Genomic DNA, 10823 nt, shown 5'->3' with positions numbered 1-10823 from the left:
GTAAGAATAATGAAAGATGATTGGCCCCCCTCTAGACGAGAAAAGATAAACTATTTCCTCATTTAGAAATGAAGCAGAATTCCTTTCTGGAGGAAAAAACGATAAAACCTAACAGTACCATGAAAGTTTTCGGGGTCCCTAGGTCAATCTGTTTGAAGTGATCCTTGTGCAATCCCAGCTGATAAAATGCATAATAATAGAAATCCTACTAGGAAATTTTAAACATTTCATAAGAAGCCAAATCCAGTCCATAAACTTCCTACCGATAAACATACATAACAGTCACTATTTAATGTACACAACTCTGAAGGATAAGATATTATAACTGGAACTTCAAAGATAACATAAGCAGCCAATAGCAAATAATATCAACATTTTCTATCAGCACTTTCCTATAGAAAACATGTAAGAACTAGACAACAAGGCAGGCAGTTTGCTATACAATCCTTTATGTAAGTACCCACAATGCAAACAACTATGAAGCATGGAAACAAAAATGAAAAAAAAAAAAAAAAAATCATTATTTGAAATAATAGAAGAATACAAGATTAGGTAATGAAGCATAAAACGTTTAGCTAATCCAATATTGAATTCTATTTATTCCATAGTTTATAAACAGAACGGTGCTAAAATAAATGATTTTACATCATAGCAATTCAAAGAGGATAACTGCATCCATATTCAATCTCAAGGGGCTGCCATCAAAAGAGGATATAAGCTCAATTAAGCTGGAAAATCTTGAGAAAACCAAATGGTATTCAAAACAGGAGAATGTTGGAAGAATAGATGCTAAAAACTGAAACTTGAAACTGGATCAAAATCCAAACTCAAAGGGCATTCAAGTCTAAGAAGAATACTTGGTTGAATTGAATTGTGAGCACATATATTACAGCTGAACATTTATAGCACATGAATCATGAGTATATTAAATTTATAAGAGAAAATTTCCTGCCAAAACTACCTGGAAGTCGATAACCAATCGAGACTAGTGGCCGGAATACTGAGAGGCCTCTTATGCTGCACCAGAAGAAAGAAGGGAAGATAGAAAGAGAGGAAAAAAGAAAACCTATTCAAAGTTCAAATTGGAGTAATTGCTCTGTTACAGTACAAAAATTTTGATTTTATTCAAAATCTGGAAAGGAAAAGTTGGTGTACGATCAAAAAAACAATTGTGGATTCTGAAAATGAACCTTTTCAATTGTTGTGATCTGTGGTTGTGTCGTTGTTTGAAGCATTTCCTTGAAGTGGAGCCTTGGAACTGTGGAACTGGTTGCCTCTTGCCTGTGCCACGGATCCTCTCCAGTTACTTGTGAAACAAAGCCAGGGTGTGGGACCCGTTGGAGACTTTTAGACCCGCAATTCCCTCTCTCTGTTTTGTTTCATCAATATTTTCAAGTGAATGGAGAGAACAACTGCATCTCTTGTTTGGGCAACAAGGTTTATGAAAACGGAATTGGCAATGGGATGAGCTTTAGCTCTTTTTTTTTATTCAAATTAAATCAGAATTAATCGGAAATTCGTTAGAACCAGTCAGTCTAAAGTGGACCTGGCTCCTGTCCAGCCGTGGTGGGAGCTGGACGGTCCAGCGGTCGAAAACCACCCCAAAAACAGGGGTGGAGTGGTCATTTTACATGTGGGTCAAGTGGGACCCACCTGTGAAATGATCACCCCATCCCTGTTTTTGTTGTTGTTCAGTGGGTTGGGCGCTCCAGCTCCCACCACGGTCGGACAGAATCCGTTTCTGTCTAAACTAAAATCCCTGACCAAGCAATATGCCTCCGAAGAGTCCAGCCAAGCGAACTTAGAACTGGGCCGACGGAGTTGTAGAGGAGGACATCGAAAAATCCCACCCATGACCCATATCTGTCTCTACAAAGCCCACTATTACTGGGCTTGACTATGTTCCCAACCCATAAACATCCTCAGAGACATCATTGGGTTTGCCGACAGTGGTCCTCCTCTCCTGCTACTGGCACTTCGATGGCATGTTATACGAGTCTGGATCCTCTCCCCATGTGGTGACCTCCCCTCATGGGATCTCACCATCCATTGAGAATGGGCAAGGAGGTCTTTTCAGAGGGGGATCAAGAGGATTCCACTTGAAGAGTTGGATCCCATGTGGGGAAGGTAACTTCTCTCCCCACGTGGGGAATTGATCTGGACTTGTTGATGGGGGAGTGGGGAGTACCAATATGAGCTCAGATCACACTCTTCACCAGACTCAACTTTATAACTCGAATCCCAAAATCCACATTGGAAAAAAAACCACCATGTAACAACAATCTTAGGCTATGTGTGGATATTAAGAAAAAAAAAAAGGGAGAGAGATGACACAGAAATCATTCATTGTGTCATCATGTTTTTTATCTTTCTATGTTTTTACTTTTCTTTTTCTTGGCATCATCTACGAGGAAAGGGAGCTCCGACTGGGTTTCAATAGCATTGCCCTTAAAGCCGCCACCGCTATCATCTCCGCCAACGAAGGAGGATGAGTGCTGACTAGGAGATTATGAAATGATTAAAATGTAAACCTCTTAAGCTTATAAGGATTTTTATTCTTTTATTTTTTTTTATTTTTTTGCCTGGTGTGCTAAAATAGCTTCTCTCTGTGAAGCGGGGTAAAACTGTGTATATGTGTCCCTCCTAGATCCTACAATTGAGAGCCTCATGCACTAAGGCGCACTCCATTTTTAAATAGAACTGGTGTGCTATGTTTGGATGTCAAAAAAAGAAAAAAAAAAAATTCAAAATTAATTGAATTTGAGAAAAAAAGATAAACACTAATAATCAATCATTGTATCACCCTGATTTTTATCTCATTATGTTTTTTTCTTTTCGTTTATTTTTCTTGACATCCAAACATAACCATGAAAATATTTAGATATTTTATAGAAGAGTTTCAAGTCAATCGTAGTAAGCTTTCATATCATATGAGCCAAACCAATCAAGACAAAATCAAACTTCATAGACTGACTTTGACCCAGTTCCCACCCCCACCCCCACCCCCACCCCCACCTTGTGTTTGATCGAAGGTCATCAGGATCCTTTGTCCAGTGCACCAACTGGATGCCACGTGGCAAATAATGTACCTAAAGGCAAAGACAAATAGTCAAAGCAAAACGCATTAAAATAGGGTATTGGAAAGCATTCCCTACTAATCCACCCATAATACACGAAATCTCCCGTGCACCGACCTTTTCCCAGTCAGTGAATAGGGTTCCGGCTACAAATGTCAAAGCCGAGGAGACGAGCCCAGCTGGAGTGCGGGACAGGGTTGCGTAGCCCACAACCAGACCACATGTTCTAACTGGGTTGAAACCTAGATTAGGCACATGGTGGGCTAGATTTGCACCCATAATGCACTAGTGTCGTAGCCCACACCGGAGCACATGTTCTATCTGGGCTGAAACCTGTAGCCACATGGTGGGCTAGCTTTGCACTTGCACCCCATAATGCTAGTATTCTATACTTGTCCAATTATGTATTGAACGCGCGCATGAAGGCACATGTTGATTGGCCCAGGGAATGCATTTTGGCGTGGGGCTCAAGTAAGTGTTGGACCTGACTACAAGTCTACCAGCCAGTCATGGGCAGTATAGCCGTATAGGTATCATGAGACATGTAGGCAGTCAAATCACTATCGATCCAAGGCACCAAAAAGCCAAATTTTCAACTAAATTTTCTTAGATTTCTGTAGAAAGATATTGTTTAAAAAAGAATTTCCTCATCATAGGCATTTAAAGTTTAAACCCTCTTACTGAAAGGAAGGGTATTTGTGATCATGATTAATAGAATGTGGGAGTTTATGATGAACCCAAAGTGTCCAATCATCACTGGAGAAAGCTTTCTTAATTTGCCAAATTAAGGATATTTGCATGAGATCACATGCATGGTTTTAGTGTACGGTATCAAAATGATTATCGGTTAAATCGATATGATATAGTATCGATATCGGTATGGATCAACTGTATCAGACAAATTTGCCCATAATTCTCTTTTAAAAATGTCATTTCATTATAATTGAATTGCTTAAGTAGTTATTATTATAACTATTTTTAAAAAACCAAGAATGATCTCTTATAAGAATGTCATTTCGTTACAATCACCCTTTCTCCCTTTGAAGGTACTTTCCCTATTTGTTTGGAGTTTAAGGTTGTCTTGGCCCACTTTTCTTTGTGCAACCGAGCTTGTTGGCTCGAGGGTCTCTGTCACAGCTAGTTAGCTTTACAAAGGCCAAAAAAATTTCAAATGGTACCCTTAGCTAGTTTCAAGTGGACCTTTATTGCCCCAGTACTACTGGGGCTGATGTGCGCATTGTGCGATGCAGCACCGTCCATGTATGCATGGTGGAGCCCATTGTGCACACATAGGCGGTGTCATGCCACACGATGCGCACAGCACCCCCAGTAGTACTGGGGGTGATAATTTTCCATTCCAAGTTGGATCGACTAGTTGACTAGGGTTGGTTGGTGGACTAGATTAGAACAAGAAAGTGATTAATTGATCCATTCAAATTGAATTTGAATCCATTGGGAGGCTTGTGCTTCTTCTTCCTCTATGTGTAGCCCATTTTTTCTTTTGTAAAGATGAAGAAAGATATTACATTTTTTATTCTATTTTATTTAGTACGTCGACGAAGAATCAAACTATCACTATATATATTTCTTTTTCTACTTCTTCTTCCAAGTGCAAGATAACCTGAAGGGTTGTGAGTTTTTTTCTACCAATTGGGGCCCTCCCTTTACCACCCCCATGGAAATGGTCTTCAAGTTTCATAACTACTCCTCTTAGTTCTTACTACAGGACACTTGCCTAGCCAACACTTGGATCCGGCCTTTGGATGCCTCATTAAACACTCATTGGGCGATGCCCTCCAAGGAGAGGAGCCGAATCCTGGTTCAAGGTATCAGTATCGTATCGACTGATATGTATAAGTATTATTGGTACCTGATATATATTGATACCTAACCGATACAGTATTGATGTATCGATTTGTAGTGAGAACAAACTGGCCGGTTAAAAAATATGAAGGAAAAACTGTCCCATATAGCCCATTTCAATAGATCCGTATCGGTATTGACCAAAACCAATACCGAAATCCCAATACCGATACTGATACCGTGATTTAAATCTATTCTAGGGAGGGCATGAAGGGCCCTAGCAGAGGAACAGGTCGTAATAGGAAGAATGTGGATTCCCTTAGCTAACATTGATCCACCCATGTTTGCCATAGCTAATTGTGAGTTGTACAGAAGTGGAATGAAGCTCGACTCTGAAAGCTAACACACAGAAAACATACATTGTGAAGCATTTATTCATGCTGGATCTCTAAGAAAGAAACACACCTAAAAGTGGTCCAAATCCATTCAGAACTCTCGCATTGAAGCCCTATCAAGTCATAAAGCCTCACACATGAAACTTGTAGAATTCTTCTATAGATGTCCACATCTTGGAACAAATGAGCCCCAACCACCCTTACTTATTAATTGGTTCATTGCAATGTAGGATCGTCTTGATAGTATTATATTTGTTGGGGTTCCACATGGAAGCAAAAATAATAATCTCACGTCGGATATGAGTAGCTCAATGTGAAGACTTATAGTTACTTGATCGAGTATCGTTATCAACTAGCTTTTAAAGATGAGTTCTATCCAAGTTTCTAATCGGTGGTATCAAAGCCAATGAAATTGCTCCCACACAAAAGGGAAGATGGGGAAGATGTCAGTAAGTTTTCGTGTAGAACCCTAACAATCTCCCCCTCCACGTGAAAACTTACTTCGAACCAAAACCAATCGATTGAACAAATTGTTTTGACATATCCCTCCCTAGTGAAAGTTGTGGAGGGGGACGGGGACATGTGCAACCATGTGCGTTCCGTTTCAACCACTTGCTCCGCCAGAACCATCATGGCCAGCTAAGATTTTAAAGCTAAACCACTTTACCCACATCACCGGCACCACCCGCTACAGCACGGCATGCATCAGCACACTACCACCACCACCACCACCACTACTATCATCACAGCAGATCTCCATGGTATGGTTGTCCTATTGAGACAAAGACGACACACTGACTGTTATAGATATGGTAAAAGCTCAAAGAGGAAGGTGGCCTGCAACCGCAAATCGCTCCTTAATTATTTTGGACTCTAAAAGTCTCTAACTTCCAGCGACAAGAGCACATGAGCTCTCATATCTCACTACTACCCTTTCCTTTATGAGACTCTCTGCATGCCCATCTCAATATTTTCATATATATATATATATCATCAATTATAACCCCACTACCTCCTGTTGCGTCCTGCTTACACATTAAAATCCTCTCATCCATCCATCCATCCATCATCATATCATCCGTAACCATAAATCCATAACCTACCCGTTCATGGCATGGCAATATATAAAATCTGATTAAAATCAGATATCATACATACGTGATAAAGATACGTTGTCATCACGCATCACAGCACAGCTATGTCGGCATTGGACAAACGTCAGACTACAGCATCTCTATTTTCAAGCTCACTTCTTATCCACTTCTTACACTCTAAAATTACATACATACTCAGCCTATGAGGGGAGCCTGGAAGGAGTGCACAAAAGAATTTTAAACTAGGAATCGGTGGTTGAATCGGTCCTACCGATTTTGATTTGGATCGGACCAGAATCAGCTAGAATCGATCCTTTGGATCTTAAAACTAAACATTCCGTTCCCAAAAACCATAAAATCGGCCACTCTAGAACACCGAAATCAGGTTTTTATCACGGTCAATTCGGACTGGAATTGGCCATTTCATTCTATTCAATTCCGATTTTTGAAACAGTGATCACACTTGATCAGTTCGGTTCTATTTAGTTTTGAGCACGGCCAATTCAATCTAGCCAACTCCGAATTTTGAAACAATGATCTCTCTCTCTCTCTGTCTCTCTATAGGTGGAGGGGTGTTGGGTTTAAGATGTCTTGCATTTCATCTTATGGGTTTGTGGGCTGATTTCGAAGGGCCATTAAAAGTCCTAAGGTTATATTGATATTTTGGTAAACTATACCTATGTAATGTTACTCCAAGGGGTTGTGGGCTTTTTTTTCTATCAATTGGGGTTCTCCCTTCACCACCCCATGAGGATGGTCTACAGGGTTCATATATAACTACTACTCTTATTGCAGGACGCTTGCCTAGCAAACTCTTAGATCCGGCTTTATCCAAATTTTTATGGTTTACCCCAACACTAGAGTTATATGGGTATTTTGGTAAATTACATCACAAATGTTACTATGATTTTGTAGCGAGTATACTCTCTATATCTAAGAAGGTATGAGGACAACTGATTATAAACCTATTCTCTATTGTTAGTGAAATAGTTCTCATCTCATCTTGGACAGAAGCAATCTTACTAAACCACATAATTCTTTATGTTTTGTGATTTTTTTTTTGCAATTTTCATTTATTTTCAACATCGTTTTAGGTTTCAGTTTCAATAGGGAGAACTCACTTATTACATAAGCAAAGAGAGTGCCACTCATTCATACAACAATTGGGCCATATCATTTTGGTTGTCTAAAATGTTGGAACAGAGAAAAAAGAAATGGGAAATCAGATAATATATATAGAGGTCGTGTGATAAGAATTCTAAGATAGATAGAACCGTAGAGACATTCTAAGGTTGTGTTTGGTATGCATTCAAGTTGTTTTTATCATCTCAGATTACAAAATCGACCTAAAATGCATTCCAAAAATGCATAACAAACACAACCTAATTGTTTAATTCAACTCTTTTCTAACTATTATATATGTTAAGGATAGATTTATCATGACGTCCGAGTGAGAAACCACACCTATGAGAAGTCGGAAAATAAAATCATTCAATAAACGATCCACATTTTGTACGAGGAGAAAGAGTATCAATGTGAGTTTCAAGACTCAATATTATGTGAAAGGGCATGCAGAGAAACCCCTACTCCAACGTTGTGGGGATCTATTCATTATTCACCTGCACAAGCCCATGTTATATTTCACACGAAGGAAATGGCAAAGTCAGGCCAGCCCATTTCTTATTTCTTGTTCTCAATAAATCAAAAGATATAAGATAACTAAATAAAAAACTAAGTTAAAGCTTGCAAAATCAGTTGCTAATCCTATAGAGCTGTCAATCCATGAGCCTCAGCCCCACTTGAGCTCACGCTCCTTACAGCCATTTGTTTGGAGTCTAACGCTAGATAAATCTTGGGATGTAGGTGGAGGGTTGAAATTAAAAACAAATTTGATTCGTATTTGTATCCGTTTAATGATATCCATATTCGGTGAGAGGATATTTTGATTCGAATTCGAATAATCCAAAATATAAGTTATCTAACTTGATTAGATATCCAAGTAATAATAAAAAATTAAGTAGCTAATGATCTTAAGGGTTTTTGAAGTTTCGACTGGTTCTAGAGAATGAATAAATGAGCTAAGACAACTGAAAAACATGGATTGAGAGTAAATTAATTGTATCCGCCACAGGTGGAAAGGTTTGGATTATACAAGTCAAAGATGTAAACGAATAGTCGAAAAATCTAGATCCAATTGACATCAGTCTACATCAAACCAAGGGATATCCATATAGTCAAGAGATATCCAAATCTGATCAAATCCGATCCGTATTCGATTCTTTTACATCTCAACCTAAATCAAGGGGCGGGGTCTACCAACCAATTAATCCATAATCCAACTGTCACTTATTGAAGTTATGGGCGGATATCGTCATGCTCCTCAGTATTTGGAACTAGCGTTTTCTATGATGATTAGTTATATGTATTAATGTTTCATTATTCAACATTATGAGTCACATGATCTCGCTTACACTGCAATAGAGGAATTTAAATATATATAAAAATCTGGATTAAATCTTAATTCAATTCGTATCTATTTATTTAAATATCTATCGGAATAATGAATATTGATTTGGTTACCTTTTGGTATCAAAGTTGGTAATTGGGTACGAACTTGGATTTTAATATTTCTACATGTAACCGAGATTGGTGAAAAATAAATAATAATTTTACTTTTTAGTCCTTTTTAGTTCAGTATATTTTTTTCCTTTCAGTGGGGGGGTGGGGAACTGGGAATTGTTTCTTTCTTGTTGTTGGTGGCATGATTTTAATGCACGATATCGGATTGGATATCGATCACCTACAAAATCAATACGATATCGATATGGATCGATCGTAATGGATAAATTTGCCCTTGATTTCTCTTAAAAAATTAGTTTTTTGATTATTTTATCTTTTATCTATACTATCACTGATATGATATCAAAGACTACCAAAACCGTTATGTATCACCTGTGATACGATACCTATACCTCAAACCATGATTGGTGGTGGTGGTACTCTCATGACAGTACCGGTAGTGGCAGGTAGGTTTTAACTCTAGAGCGAAAGAGCTGGTCTAACCAGAATCAAACCACAACCGGTTCCTTTGGCGGCTTGTTGAATGGAGTCTCAATTGATGCTGTCAAGAGACTAATAAGTCATTAACAGGACAAACTCTTTACTCTTTTGACCGTCTTCGAAGCAGAGAAAACGGTTTTTAATCTCTTACCGTTGGATAGGTATTTAACTGTGCATCGGGATTCGAGCACTACGAGGACGGATATTGTCACACAAACGTAGTGGCTAGCGTGAACGGAGGAAAGCTGTCAGACACGTGCGTAGGCCGTTGGAAGCAAACGACGTGATTAGACCCAGAAAACGACAAAAGGGATTGAGCGTGTGTAAGAAAGAGAGAGAGAAGTGAATTCCCTTGTAAGCCCTTTATCATCTTTTATTCTCCTAAAGGCAGAGCCAAAAGCAGGAGAAAGAGCAACAGAAGAGGTTTGGCGCACATGGGGGGCCGTCCCTCCGTCTCTTCAATTCTCTCACTCATTTATACCTCACCTTCTCCACCCTTTTCTCTTTGTCCCTTCACAGCTCAAAACACTGAGCCCTCGATCTCTCTCTCTCTCTCTCTCGCTCTCCAGCTTATAAGCTAACCTCCGAGAGTCGCTCGCCATTGTTAGGAGACTTGGCGAGAAAGAAAGAGAGAGCTAATTAAAGTGGATTTGTAGAGATTTGTGTATTGAAAGGAGACGACAACAACAACAACAACAGGTGGTGTTGAAGGAAATGTCAGGAAGATCAAGAGTGAGGAGAAGTAGAAGAACGAGGCGGCGTTTGGGATCGGTGAGAATGAAGGTGAAGAAACTGCAGAGGATAGTACCAGGTGGAACAGGATTGCAGCCCGACCTTCTTTTGCTTCGCACCGCCCATTACATCTTGCATTTGAGGTTCCAAGTTAACATTTTGCAAGCTCTTTCCAAATCCTACAACATTCCATCATGATTCATCATCACTTCCCCCCTCTCGATAACCATTTGTTTTCTTTTTTCCGCTCTCTTTTTCCCCTTTTTCATTCCTAAAATAATCTTGTTTTTCCCCTCTCTTTCTGAACAATATTCATTTCTGTGTAATTGATGAAGAACCATCTATTTTCTTTTCATGTTAGATCTTCACTAGCCATGGCTTTTATGGATCTTGTGTTATTTTACTTCTTCTTCGTTGTCGCTATTGTTGGCTCTAGCAATGCATAACTTTATAATGGCAAAACTAATTAATTCTGGTTCTCAACCTAAAAGCTGGGTTAATTATCTTTGTTATGGTTAATGATATCTAATGTTTTTATTAATTTTTATTAATTAATCGTTTTAACGATAGATGAAAGAATATATACAGCAGCACAGCTTAAGATTATATTCTTCACAAGATTGGTTGGGTTTTGCCTAATATTAGGCCTAATAGGGATTTTC

Source organism: Telopea speciosissima, chromosome 3 (assembly GCF_018873765.1).
Source record: "Telopea speciosissima isolate NSW1024214 ecotype Mountain lineage chromosome 3, Tspe_v1, whole genome shotgun sequence".
Lineage (NCBI taxonomy): Eukaryota > Viridiplantae > Streptophyta > Magnoliopsida > Proteales > Proteaceae > Telopea > Telopea speciosissima.
This window is presented reverse-complemented; position numbering follows the sequence as displayed.